Genomic DNA, 14,457 nt, shown 5'->3' on the forward strand with positions numbered 1-14,457 from the left:
CAGGTGAGCGGCACTAGGGGAGTTGCTCTTGCAGAGAGCTAGCACAGACATGACAGGCCGAATGGCCTCCTATTTGCTGTAACCATTCTAGGATTCTACATGTGCAGCTCTGCACAGTTGGCTGCTGCATTGTCACTCATGCCCTGCAAGACACGCAACTGCTTTCCAAAGATGGTCCACAGCAGTCTCTGACAGTGACCTCCATGCGGATAGGCACAAGCCTCTCGCATCTGATTGGTGGAATACTTGCCATCTACATAACTCTGATGCAGTCTCACTGAAAAAGGGAGAACAAAGGCAACTTCTGTAAATTAACCTTCTGTTCCAATTAGAAATGCCGGGAGAAATATGGCAAAAGTGAAACCGTCAGTGCTTATATAGATATATATGTATATATATATATATATAGGTTATTGAACGCTGACAGTCTGCTTTAAAGGAGGGAAGGCATTTGGCACTCGGGGAAGTCAAGAGCGGCGCTGGCATCGCTTCTCGGCCTTTTGGCTAAGATCCAGTGTAGTATCTGTTCTTATCAGTTTAATATCTGATATGGCCCTTATCTGGGGACCTGTATATTAAATTGATTTTTGAGACAGGTGGATGGAATAGGGGCTTTCTCTGTCTGCTCCACGCCTTGACTCAGTATTGCAGTATATCTGGCAACGGTGCACCTCCCTTTTTCCAGGGCATTTTCAATGCTAAAAGTAGTATTCTTACAAATGTCTGCTTTCTTTACTTTTCAGCATGTTCATGTTTCAAAACCCAACTTTCTTTCTTTCTCTCACACTCACCCGCACTAGCTACGCACAAAAAACACGCACGCTCACCCAACACTCACAGACAGCACTCTCATCTCTCAAATACTCTACGCCACTCATACAGCAGCATCTTTCACTTGCAAATACACCTCTCAAACGCTTTCTCCGTGTTGATCAGTCTGCGCATCGATGTGTGAAAACTGGGCAGTTGACCGTACTACCTCATCACCACATTGCCCCACGTCCAATAGCATGACGGAATGTATATATTGTAAAGTCCTTACTTATGAAATGTCGACAAAGTAAACAAGGCTCGTGACGGCCTGTCACAATGCTACACCTTAGAGCAACAGCGCTCAGTGCAACCACTCCTTCAGCAGCAGGATTACAGTACGAACAACCCTGCCCACTCATCGTTTCTCCATGCATCCAGGAGTAGGTGATGCATTCACTGAAGGTGGTGGCGAAGGACGCACATGAGCAAAGAATCACCCAACTTAAACATTGGACAAAAGGTATGACTACAACACCCAACCGATGGAACCTGAAATCTGGCAGAAGTCACCAGCATCTGTCCAGAACCATGATCATATCAAGTACGAGCACCCGTTGTGAAGAAACCGATGGCGAATCAGGGAAGTACCAGAACAAGAAACACCAAGTAACCCTATCGCGAGCAGAACGCGATCTAAGACACGATCCCAGCGCAACACTCCTACAGACAACCAGAATTGTGAGAACGTATAGCAATCTCAAACCAACTTCACAGTATCAACAAACCACCATTCTGTTCCAGAGACTCATAAGGTGATCACTTTGTACAATTGTATGTTCAAACGCAGAAGAACAATTTGTTGTAATGTAAATAGTTCTTATTATTTAAGGGTACAACTTGGAGTTGTTGTGGTATACCTTTAAGGAGCGTATCTAAAATTGCTGTGCATCGCCAGGCAGGGTGTGACGTATATACTCATGTATGATTATCGGGCCGAAGATAGGAGCTGTCCCAGATATTATTGTATATATTTCATCTTTTCAAATCAAAGAATTCAGCTAACAATCCTCTTTGTGTCGTCGGTGTCTTTGCGTAAGGTGGAAAACACAACATGGAGGACCCCCATTTAAGGTGTTTGGCAAAAGAACCAAGGCGACATGAGGAGAAACCTTCTTGCTCAGCGAGTGGTTAGAATCTGCAATGCACTGCCTGAGAGTGTGCAGCAGGCATTTTCAAGAGTGGCTTTCAAAAGAGAATCCGATAATGATCGCAAGAGAAAATATTTGCAGGGCTACGGGGGAAAGGCAGGTGAGCGGCACTAGGGGAGTTGCTCTTGCAGAGAGCTAGCACAGACATGACAGGCCGAATGGCCTCCTATTTGCTGTAACCATTCTAGGATTCTACATGTGCAGCTCTGCACAGTTGGCTGCTGCATTGTCACTCATGCCCTGCAAGACACGCAACTGCTTTCCAAAGATGGTCCACAGCAGTCTCTGACAGTGACCTCCATGCGGATAGGCACAAGCCTCTCGCATCTGATTGGTGGAATACTTGCCATCTACATAACTCTGATGCAGTCTCACTGAAAAAGGGAGAACAAAGGCAACTTCCGTAAATTAACCTTCTGTTCCAATTAGAAATGCCGGGAGAAATATGGCAAAAGTGAAACCGTCAGTGCTTATATAGATATATATGTATATATATATATAAGTTATTGAACGCTGACAGTCTGCTTTAAAGGAGGGAAGGCATTTGGCACTCGGGGAAGTCAAGAGCGGCGCTGGCATCGCTTCTCGGCCTTTTGGCTAAGATCCAGTGTAGTATCTGTTCTTATCAGTTTAATATCTGATATGGCCCTTATCTGGGGACTGTATATTAAATTGATTTTTGAGACAGGTAGATGGAATAGGGGCTTTCTCTGTCTGCTCCACGCCTTGACTCAGTATTGCAGTATATCTGGCAACGGTGCACCTCCCTTTTTCCAGGGCATTTTCAATGCTAAAAGTAGTATTCTTACAAATGTCTGCTTTCTTTACTTTTCAGCATGTTCATGTTTCAAAACCCAACTTTCTTTCTTTCTCTCACACTCACCCGCACTAGCTACGCACAAAAAACACGCACGCTCACCCAACACTCACAGACAGCACTCTCATCTCTCAAATACTCTACGCCACTCATACAGCAGCATCTTTCACTTGCAAATACACCTCTCAAACGCTTTCTCCGTGTTGATCAGTCTGCGCATCGATGTGTGAAAACTGGGCAGTTGACCGTACTACCTCATCACCACATTGCCCCACGTCCAATAGCATGCCGGAATGTATATATTGTAAAGTCCTTACTTATGAAATGTCGACAAAGTAAACAAGGCTCGTGACGGCCTGTCACAATGCTACACCTTAGAGCAACAGCGCTCAGTGCAACCACTCCTTCAGCAGCAGGATTACAGTACGAACAACCCTGCCCACTCATCGTTTCTCCATGCATCCAGGAGTAGGTGATGCATTCACTGAAGGTGGTGGCGAAGGACGCACATGAGCAAAGAATCACCCAACTTAAACATTGGACAAAAGGTATGACTACAACACCCAACCGATGGAACCTGAAATCTGGCAGAAGTCACCAGCATCTGTCCAGAACCATGATCATATCAAGTACGAGCACCCGTTGTGAAGAAACCGATGGCGAATCAGGGAAGTACCAGAACAAGAAACACCAAGTAACCCTATCGCGAGCAGAACGCGATCTAAGACACGATCCCAGCGCAACACTCCTACAGACAACCAGAATTGTGAGAACGTATAGCAATCTCAAACCAACTTCACAGTATCAACAAACCACCATTCTGTTCCAGAGACTCATAAGGTGATCACTTTGTACAATTGTATGTTCAAACGCAGAAGAACAATTTGTTGTAATGTAAATAGTTCTTATTATTTAAGGGTACAACTTGGAGTTGTTGTGGTATACCTTTAAGGAGCGTATCTAAAATTGCTGTGCATCGCCAGGCAGGGTGTGACGTATATACTCATGTATGATTATCGGGCCGAAGATAGGAGCTGTCCCAGATATTATTGTATATATTTCATCTTTTCAAATCAAAGAATTCAGCTAACAATCCTCTTTGTGTCGTCGGTGTCTTTGCGTAAGGTGGAAAACACAACATGGAGGACCCCCATTTAAGGTGTTTGGCAAAAGAACCAAGGCGACATGAGGAGAAACCTTCTTGCTCAGCGAGTGGTTAGAATCTGCAATGCACTGCCTGAGAGTGTGCAGCAGGCATTTTCAAGAGTGGCTTTCAAAAGAGAATCCGATAATGATCTGAAGAGAAAATATTTGCAGGGCTACGGGGGAAAGGCAGGTGAGCGGCACTAGGGGAGTTGCTCTTGCAGAGAGCTAGCACAGACATGACAGGCCGAATGGCCTCCTATTTGCTGTAACCATTCTAGGATTCTACATGTGCAGCTCTGCACAGTTGGCTGCTGCATTGTCACTCATGCCCTGCAAGACACGCAACTGCTTTCCAAAGATGGTCCACAGCAGTCTCTGACAGTGACCTCCATGCGGATAGGCACAAGCCTCTCGCATCTGATTGGTGGAATACTTGCCATCTACATAACTCTGATGCAGTCTCACTGAAAAAGGGAGAACAAAGGCAACTTCCGTAAATTAACCTTCTGTTCCAATTAGAAATGCGGGAGAAATATGGCAAAAGTGAAACCGTCAGTGCTTATATAGATATATATGTATATATATATAAGTTATTGAACGCTGACAGTCTGCTTTAAAGGAGGGAAGGCATTTGGCACTCGGGGAAGTCAAGAGCGGCGCTGGCATCGCTTCTCGGCCTTTTGGCTAAGATCCAGTGTAGTATCTGTTCTTATCAGTTTAATATCTGATATGGCCCTTATCTGGGGACTGTATATTAAATTGATTTTTGAGACAGGTGGATGGAATAGGGGCTTTCTCTGTCTGCTCCACGCCTTGACTCAGTATTGCAGTATATCTGGCAACGGTGCACCTCCCTTTTTCCAGGGCATTTTCAATGCTAAAAGTAGTATTCTTACAAATGTCTGCTTTCTTTACTTTTCAGCATGTTCATGTTTCAAAACCCAACTTTCTTTCTTTCTCTCACACTCACCCGCACTAGCTACGCACAAAAAACACGCACGCTCACCCAACACTCACAGACAGCACTCTCATCTCTCAAATACTCTACGCCACTCATACAGCAGCATCTTTCACTTGCAAATACACCTCTCAAACGCTTTCTCCGTGTTGATCAGTCTGCGCATCGATGTGTGAAAACTGGGCAGTTGACCGTACTACCTCATCACCACATTGCCCCACGTCCAATAGCATGACGGAATGTATATATTGTAAAGTCCTTACTTATGAAATGTCGACAAAGTAAACAAGGCTCGTGACGGCCTGTCACAATGCTACACCTTAGAGCAACAGCGCTCAGTGCAACCACTCCTTCAGCAGCAGGATTACAGTACGAACAACCCTGCCCACTCATCGTTTCTCCATGCATCCAGGAGTAGGTGATGCATTCACTGAAGGTGGTGGCGAAGGACGCACATGAGCAAAGAATCACCCAACTTAAACATTGGACAAAAGGTATGACTACAACACCCAACCGATGGAACCTGAAATCTGGCAGAAGTCACCAGCATCTGTCCAGAACCATGATCATATCAAGTACGAGCACCCGTTGTGAAGAAACCGATGGCGAATCAGGGAAGTACCAGAACAAGAAACACCAAGTAACCCTATCGCGAGCAGAACGCGATCTAAGACACGATCCCAGCGCAACACTCCTACAGACAACCAGAATTGTGAGAACGTATAGCAATCTCAAACCAACTTCACAGTATCAACAAACCACCATTCTGTTCCAGAGACTCATAAGGTGATCACTTTGTACAATTGTATGTTCAAACGCAGAAGAACAATTTGTTGTAATGTAAATAGTTCTTATTATTTAAGGGTACAACTTGGAGTTGTTGTGGTATACCTTTAAGGAGCGTATCTAAAATTGCTGTGCATCGCCAGGCAGGGTGTGACGTATATACTCATGTATGATTATCGGGCCGAAGATAGGAGCTGTCCCAGATATTATTGTATATATTTCATCTTTTCAAATCAAAGAATTCAGCTAACAATCCTCTTTGTGTCGTCGGTGTCTTTGCGTAAGGTGGAAAACACAACATGGAGGACCCCCATTTAAGGTGTTTGGCAAAAGAACCAAGGCGACATGAGGAGAAACCTTCTTGCTCAGCGAGTGGTTAGAATCTGCAATGCACTGCCTGAGAGTGTGCAGCAGGCATTTTCAAGAGTGGCTTTCAAAAGAGAATCCGATAATGATCGCAAGAGAAAATATTTGCAGGGCTACGGGGGAAAGGCAGGTGAGGGGCACTAGGGGAGTTGCTCTTGCAGAGAGCTAGCACAGACATGACAGGCCGAATGGCCTCCTATTTGCTGTAACCATTCTAGGATTCTACATGTGCAGCTCTGCACAGTTGGCTGCTGCATTGTCACTCATGCCCTGCAAGACACGCAACTGCTTTCCAAAGATGGTCCACAGCAGTCTCTGACAGTGACCTCCATGCGGATAGGCACAAGCCTCTCGCATCTGATTGGTGGAATACTTGCCATCTACATAACTATGATGCAGTCTCACTGAAAAAGGGAGAACAAAGGCAACTTCCGTAAATTAACCTTCTGTTCCAATTAGAAATGCCGGGAGAAATATGGCAAAAGTGAAACTGTCAGTGCTTATCTCGATATATTTGTATATATATATATAAGTTATTGAACGCTGACAGTCTGCTTTAAAGGAGGGAAGGCATTTGGCACTCGGGGAAGACAAGAGCGGCGCTGGCATTGCTTCTCGGCCTTTTGGCTAAGATCAAGTGTAGTATCTGTTCTTATCAGTTTAATATCTGATATGTCGCTTATCTGGGGACCGTATATTAAATTGATTTTTGGGACAGGTGGATGGAATAGGGGCTTTCTCTGTCTGCTCCACGCATTGACCCAGTATTGCAGTATATCTGGCAACGGTGCACCTCCCTTTTTCCAGGGCATTTTCAATGCTAAAAATAGTATTCTTACAAAAGTCTGCTTTCTTTACTTTTCAGCATGTTCATGTTTCAAAACCCAACTTTCTTTCTTTCTCTCACACTCACCCGCACTAGCTACGCACAAAAAACACGCACGCTCACCCAACACTTACAGACAGCACTCTCATCTCTCAAATACTCTACGCCACTCATACAGCAGCATCTTTCACTTGCAAATACACCTCTCAAACGCTTTCTCCGTGTTGATCAGTCTGCGCATCGATGTGTGAAAACTGGGCAGTTGACCGTACTACCTCATCACCACATTGCCCCACGTCCAATAGCATGCCGGAATGTATATATTGTAAAGTCCTTACTTATGAAATGTCGACAAAGTAAACAAGGCTCGTGCCGGCCTGTCACAATGCTACACCTTAGAGCAACAGCGCTCAGTGCAACCACTCCTTCAGCAGCAGGATTAGAGTACGAACAACCCTGCCCACTCATCGTTTCTCCATGCATCCAGGAGTAGGTGATGCATTCACTGAAGGTGGTGGCGAAGGACGCACATGAGCAAAGAATCACCCAACTTAAACATTGGACAAAAGGTATGACTACAACACCCAACCGATGGAACCTGAAATCTGGCAGAAGTCACCAGCATCTGTCCAGAACCATGATCATATCAAGTACGAGCACCCGTTGTGAAGAAACCGATGGCGAATCAGGGAAGTACCAGAACAAGAAACACCAAGTAACCCCATCGCGAGCAGAACGCGATCTAAGACACGATCCCAGCGCAACACTCCTACAGACAACCAGAATTGTGAGAACGTATAGCAATCTCAAACCAACTTCACAGTATCAACAAACCACCATTCTGTTCCAGAGACTCATAAGGTGATCACTTTGTACAATTGTATGTTCAAACGCAGAAGAACAATTTGTTGTAATGTAAATAGTTCTTATTATTTAAGGGTACAACTTGGAGTTGTTGTGGTATACCTTTAAGGAGCGTATCTAAAATTGCTGTGCATCGCCAGGCAGGGTGTGACGTATATACTCATGTATGATTATCGGGCCGAAGATAGGAGCTGTCCCAGATATTATTGTATATATTTCATCTTTTCAAATCAAAGAATTCAGCTAACAATCCTCTTTGTGTCGTCGGTGTCTTTGCGTAAGGTGGAAAACACAACATGGAGGACCCCCATTTAAGGTGTTTGGCAAAAGAACCAAGGCGACATGAGGAGAAACCTTCTTGCTCAGCGAGTGGTTAGAATCTGCAATGCACTGCCTGAGAGTGTGCAGCAGGCATTTTCAAGAGTGGCTTTCAAAAGAGAATCCGATAATGATCTGAAGAGAAAATATTTGCAGGGCTACGGGGGAAAGGCAGGTGAGTGGCACTAGGGGAGTTGCTCTTTCAGAGAGCTAGCACAGACACGACAGGCCGAATGGCCTCCTATTTGCTGTAACCATTCTAGGATTCTACATGTGCAGCTCTGCACAGTTGGCTGCTGAAATGTCACTCATGCCCTGCAAGACACGCAACTGCTTTCCAAAGATGGTCCACAGCAGTCTCTGACAGTGACCTCCATGCGGATAGGCACAAGCCTCTCGCATCTGATTGGTGGAATACTTGCCATCTACATAACTCTGATGCAGTCTCACTGTAAAATGGAGAACAAAGGCAACTTCCGTAAATTAACCTTCTGTTCCAATTAGAAATGCTGGGAGAAATATGGCAAAAGTGAAACCGTCAGTGCTTATATAGATATATATGTATATATATATATGTTATTGAACTCTGACAGTCTGCTTTAAAGGAGGGAAGGCATTTGGCACTCGGGGAAGTCAAGAGCGGCGCTGGCATCGCTTCTCGGCCTTTTGGCTAAGCTCAAGTGTAGTGTCTGTTCTTATCAGTTTAATATCTGATATGTCCCTTATCTGGGGACCGTATATTAAATTGATTTTTGAGACAGGGAGATGGAATAGGGGCTTTCTCTGTCCGCTCCACGCCTTGACCCAGTATATCTGGCAACGGTGCACCTCCCTTTTTCCAGGGCATTTTCAATGCTAAAAGTAGTATTCTTACAAATGTCTGCTTTCTTTACTTTTCAGCATGTTCATGTTTCAAAACCCAACTTTCTTTCTTTCTCTCACACTCACCCGCACTAGCTACGCACAAAAAACACGCACGCTCACCCAACACTCACAGACAGCACTCTCATCTCTCAAATACTCTACGCCACTCATACAGCAGCATCTTTCACTTGCAAATACACCTCTCAAACGCTTTCTCCGTGTTGATCAGTCTGCGCATCGATGTGTGAAAACTGGGCAGTTGACCGTACTACCTCATCACCACATTGCCCCACGTCCAATAGCATGACGGAATGTATATATTGTAAAGTCCTTACTTATGAAATGTCGACAAAGTAAACAAGGCTCGTGACGGCCTGTCACAATGCTACACCTTAGAGCAACAGCGCTCAGTGCAACCACTCCTTCAGCAGCAGGATTACAGTACGAACAACCCTGCCCACTCATCGTTTCTCCATGCATCCAGGAGTAGGTGATGCATTCACTGAAGGTGGTGGCGAAGGACGCACATGAGCAAAGAATCACCCAACTTAAACATTGGACAAAAGGTATGACTACAACACCCAACCGATGGAACCTGAAATCTGGCAGAAGTCACCAGCATCTGTCCAGAACCATGATCATATCAAGTACGAGCACCCGTTGTGAAGAAACCGATGGCGAATCAGGGAAGTACCAGAACAAGAAACACCAAGTAACCCTATCGCGAGCAGAACGCGATCTAAGACACGATCCCAGCGCAACACTCCTACAGACAACCAGAATTGTGAGAACGTATAGCAATCTCAAACCAACTTCACAGTATCAACAAACCACCATTCTGTTCCAGAGACTCATAAGGTGATCACTTTGTACAATTGTATGTTCAAACGCAGAAGAACAATTTGTTGTAATGTAAATAGTTCTTATTATTTAAGGGTACAACTTGGAGTTGTTGTGGTATACCTTTAAGGAGCGTATCTAAAATTGCTGTGCATCGCCAGGCAGGGTGTGACGTATATACTCATGTATGATTATCGGGCCGAAGATAGGAGCTGTCCCAGATATTATTGTATATATTTCATCTTTTCAAATCAAAGAATTCAGCTAACAATCCTCTTTGTGTCGTCGGTGTCTTTGCGTAAGGTGGAAAACACAACATGGAGGACCCCCATTTAAGGTGTTTGGCAAAAGAACCAAGGTGACATGAGGAGAAACCTTCTTGCTCAGCGAGTGGTTAGAATCTGCAATGCACTGCCTGAGAGTGTGCAGCAGGCATTTTCAAGAGTGGCTTTCAAAAGAGAATCCGATAATGATCTGAAGAGAAAATATTTGCAGGGCTACGGGGGAAAGGCAGGTGAGCGGCACTAGGGGAGTTGCTCTTGCAGAGAGCTAGCACAGACATGACAGGCCGAATGGCCTCCTATTTGCTGTAACCATTCTAGGATTCTACATGTGCAGCTCTGCACAGTTGGCTGCTGCATTGTCACTCATGCCCTGCAAGACACGCAACTGCTTTCCAAAGATGGTCCACAGCAGTCTCTGACAGTGACCTCCATGCGGATAGGCACAAGCCTCTCGCATCTGATTGGTGGAATACTTGCCATCTACATAACTCTGATGCAGTCTCACTGAAAAAGGGAGAACAAAGGCAACTTCCGTAAATTAACCTTCTGTTCCAATTAGAAATGCCGGGAGAAATATGGCAAAAGTGAAACCGTCAGTGCTTATATAGATATATATGTATATATATATATAAGTTATTGAACGCTGACAGTCTGCTTTAAAGGAGGGAAGGCATTTGGCACTCGGGGAAGTCAAGAGCGGCGCTGGCATCGCTTCTCGGCCTTTTGGCTAAGATCCAGTGTAGTATCTGTTCTTATCAGTTTAATATCTGATATGGCCCTTATCTGGGGACTGTATATTAAATTGATTTTTGAGACAGGTAGATGGAATAGGGGCTTTCTCTGTCTGCTCCACGCCTTGACTCAGTATTGCAGTATATCTGGCAACGGTGCACCTCCCTTTTTCCAGGGCATTTTCAATGCTAAAAGTAGTATTCTTACAAATGTCTGCTTTCTTTACTTTTCAGCATGTTCATGTTTCAAAACCCAACTTTCTTTCTTTCTCTCACACTCACCCGCACTAGCTACGCACAAAAAACACGCATGCTCACCCAACACTCACAGACAGCACTCTCATCTCTCAAATACTCTACGCCACTCATACAGCAGCATCTTTCACTTGCAAATACACCTCTCAAACGCTTTCTCCGTGTTGATCAGTCTGCGCATCGATGTGTGAAAACTGGGCAGTTGACCGTACTACCTCATCACCACATTGCCCCACGTCCAATAGCATGACGGAATGTGTATATTGTAAAGTCCTTACTTATGAAATGTCGACAAAGTAAACAAGGCTCGTGACGGCCTGTCACAATGCTACACCTTAGAGCAACAGCGCTCAGTGCAACCACTCCTTCAGCAGCAGAATTGCAGCACGAACAACCCTGCCCACTCATCGTTTCTCCATGCATCCACGAGTAGGTGATGCATTCACTGAAGGTGGTGGCGAAGGACGCACATGAGCAAAGAATCACCCAACTTAAACATTGGACAAAAGGTATGACTACAACACCCAACCGATGGAACCTGAAATCCGGCAGAAGTCACCAGCATCTGTCCAGAACCATGAACATATCAAGTACGAGCACCCGTTGTGAAGAAACCGATGGCGAATCAGGGAAGTACCAGAACAAGAAACACCAAGTAACCCCATCGCGAGCAGAACGCGATCTAAGACACGATCCCAGCGCAACACTCCTACAGACAACCAGAATTGTGAGAACGTATAGCAATCTCAAACCAACTTCACAGTATCAACAAACCACCATTCTGTTCCAGAGACTCATAAGGTGATCACTTTGTACAATTGTATGTTCAAACGCAGAAGAACAATTTGTTGTAATGTAAATAGTTCTTATTATTTAAGGGTACAACTTGGAGTTGTTGTGGTATACCTTTAAGGAGCGTATCTAAAATTGCTGTGCATCGCCAGGCAGGGTGTGACGTATATACTCATGTATGATTATCGGGCCGAAGATAGGAGCTGTCCCAGATATTATTGTATATATTTCATCTCTTCAAATCAAAGAATTCAGCTAACAATCCTCTTTGTGTCGTCGGTGTCTTTGCGTAAGGTGGAAAACACAACATGGAGGACCCCCATTTAAGGTGTTTGGCAAAAGAACCAAGGCGACATGAGGAGAAACCTTCTTGCTCAGCGAGTGGTTAGAATCTGCAATGCACTGCCTGAGAGTGTGCAGCAGGCATTTTCAAGAGTGGCTTTCAAAAGAGAATCCGATAATGATCTGAAGAGAAAATATTTGCAGGGCTACGGGGGAAAGGCAGGTGAGCGGCACTAGGGGAGTTGCTCTTGCAGAGAGCTAGCACAGACATGACAGGCCGAATGGCCTCCTATTTGCTGTAACCATTCTACGATTCTACATGTGCAGCTCTGCACAGTTGGCTGCTGCGTTGTCACTCATGCCCTGCAAGACACGCAACTGCTTTCCAAAGATGGTCCACAGCAGTCTCTGACAGTGACCTCCATGCGGATAGGCACAAGCCTCTCGCATCTGATTGGTGGAATACTTGCCATCTACATAACTCTGATGCAGTCTCACTGAAAAAGGGAGAACAAAGGCAACTTCCGTAAATTAACCTTCTGTTCCAATCAGAAATGCCGGGAGAAATATGGCAAAAGTGAAACCGTCAGTGCTTATATAGATATATATGTATATATATATATATAAGTTATTGAACGCTGACAGTCTGCTTTAAAGGAGGGAAGGCATTTGGCACTCGGGGAAGTCAAGAGCGGTGCTAGCATCGCATCTTGGCTTTTTGGCTAAGATCAAGTGTAGTATCGGTTCTTATCAGTTTAATATCTCATATGTCCCTTATTTGGGGACCGTATATTAAATTGATTTTTGAGACAGGGAGATGGAATAGGGGCTTTCTCTGTCTGCTCCACGCATCGACCCAGTATTGCAGTATATCTGGCAACGGTGCACCTCCCTTTTTCCAGGGCATTTTCAATGCTAAAAATAGTATTCTTACAAACGTCTGCTTTCTTTACTTTTCAGCATGTTCATGTTTCAAAACCCAACTTTCTTTCTTTCTCTCACACTCACCCGCACTAGCTATGCACAAAAAGCATGCACGCTCACCCAACACTCACAGGCAGCACTTTCATCTCTCAAATACTCTACGCCACTCATACAGCAGCATCTTTCACTTGCAAATACACCACTCAAACGCTTTCTCCGTGTTGATCAGTCTGCGCATCGATGTGTGAAAACTGGGCAGTTGACCGTACTACCTCATCACCACATTGCCCCACATCCAATAGCATGCCGGAATGTATATATTGTAAAGTCCTTACTTATGAAATGTCGACAAAGTAAACAAGGCTCGTGACGGCCTGTCACAATGCTACACCTTAGAGCAACAGCGCTCAGTGCAACCACTCCTTCAGCAGCAGGATTAGAGTACGAACAACCCTGCCCACTCATCGTTTCTCCATGCATCCAGGAGTAGGTGATGCATTCACTGAAGGTGGTGGCGAAGGACGCACATGAGCAAAGAATCACCCAACTTAAACATTGGACAAAAGGTATGACTACAACACCCAACCGATGGAACCTGAAATCCGGCAGAAGTCACCAGCATCTGTCCAGAACCATGATCATATCAAGTACGAGCACCCGTTGTGAAGAAACCGATGGCGAATCAGGGAAGTACCAGAACAAGAAACACCAAGTAACCCCATCGCGAGCAGAACGCGATCTAAGACACGATCCCAGCGCAACACTCCTACAGACAACCAGAATTGTGAGAACGTATAGCAATCTCAAACCAACTTCACAGTATCAACAAACCACCATTCTGTTCCAGAGACTCATAAGGTGATCACTTTGTACAATTGTATGTTCAAACGCAGAAGAACAATTTGTTGTAATGTAAATAGTTCTTATTATTTAAGGGTACAACTTGGAGTTGTTGTGGTATACCTTTAAGGAGCGTATCTAAAATTGCTGTGCATCGCCAGGCAGGGTGTGACGTATATACTCATGTATGATTATCGGGCCGAAGATAGGAGCTGTCCCAGATATTATTGTATATATTTCATCTTTTCAAATCAAAGAATTCAGCTAACAATCCTCTTTGTGTCGTCGGTGTCTTTGCGTAAGGTGGAAAACACAACATGGAGGACCCCCATTTAAGGTGTTTGGCAAAAGAACCAAGGCGACATGAGGAGAAACCTTCTTGCTCAGCGAGTGGTTAGAATCTGCAATGCACTGCCTGAGAGTGTGCAGCAGGCATTTTCAAGAGTGGCTTTCAAAAGAGAATCCGATAATGATCTGAAGAGAAAATATTTGCAGGGCTACGGGGGAAAGGCAGGTGAGCGGCACTAGGGGAGTTGCTCTTTCAGAGAGCTAGCACAGACACGACAGGCCGAATGGCCTCCTATTTGCTGTAACCATTCTAGG

General features: G+C 44.9%; 7 non-coding genes across 7 annotated transcripts; all 7 read left to right on the top strand.

Annotated features, from left to right (window-relative positions):
* The first annotated feature begins 484 nt into the window (after nt 1-484).
* LOC121271908 lies at nt 485-676 on the top strand. The gene has a single exon (XR_005941824.1). It is a non-coding gene; the product is annotated as a U2 spliceosomal RNA (small nuclear RNA).
* A 1,862-nt stretch (nt 677-2,538) lies between these two features.
* On the top strand, nt 2,539-2,729 carry LOC121271906. The gene has a single exon (XR_005941822.1). It is a non-coding gene; the product is annotated as a U2 spliceosomal RNA (small nuclear RNA).
* Nucleotides 2,730-4,588: 1,859 nt separating this feature from the next.
* On the top strand, nt 4,589-4,779 carry LOC121271842. Its single transcript, XR_005941766.1, has one exon. It is a non-coding gene; the product is annotated as a U2 spliceosomal RNA (small nuclear RNA).
* Nucleotides 4,780-6,641: 1,862 nt separating this feature from the next.
* LOC121271900 lies at nt 6,642-6,832 on the top strand. Its single transcript, XR_005941816.1, has one exon. It is a non-coding gene; the product is annotated as a U2 spliceosomal RNA (small nuclear RNA).
* Nucleotides 6,833-8,692: 1,860 nt separating this feature from the next.
* On the top strand, nt 8,693-8,875 carry LOC121271848. Its single transcript, XR_005941771.1, has one exon. It is a non-coding gene; the product is annotated as a U2 spliceosomal RNA (small nuclear RNA).
* Nucleotides 8,876-10,737: 1,862 nt separating this feature from the next.
* Nucleotides 10,738-10,928, top strand: LOC121271907. Its single transcript, XR_005941823.1, has one exon. It is a non-coding gene; the product is annotated as a U2 spliceosomal RNA (small nuclear RNA).
* Nucleotides 10,929-12,792: 1,864 nt separating this feature from the next.
* On the top strand, nt 12,793-12,983 carry LOC121271905. The gene has a single exon (XR_005941821.1). It is a non-coding gene; the product is annotated as a U2 spliceosomal RNA (small nuclear RNA).
* The last annotated feature ends 1,474 nt before the right edge of the window (nt 12,984-14,457 follow it).

This window comes from Carcharodon carcharias, chromosome 31, assembly GCF_017639515.1.
Source record: "Carcharodon carcharias isolate sCarCar2 chromosome 31, sCarCar2.pri, whole genome shotgun sequence".
NCBI lineage: Eukaryota > Metazoa > Chordata > Chondrichthyes > Lamniformes > Lamnidae > Carcharodon > Carcharodon carcharias.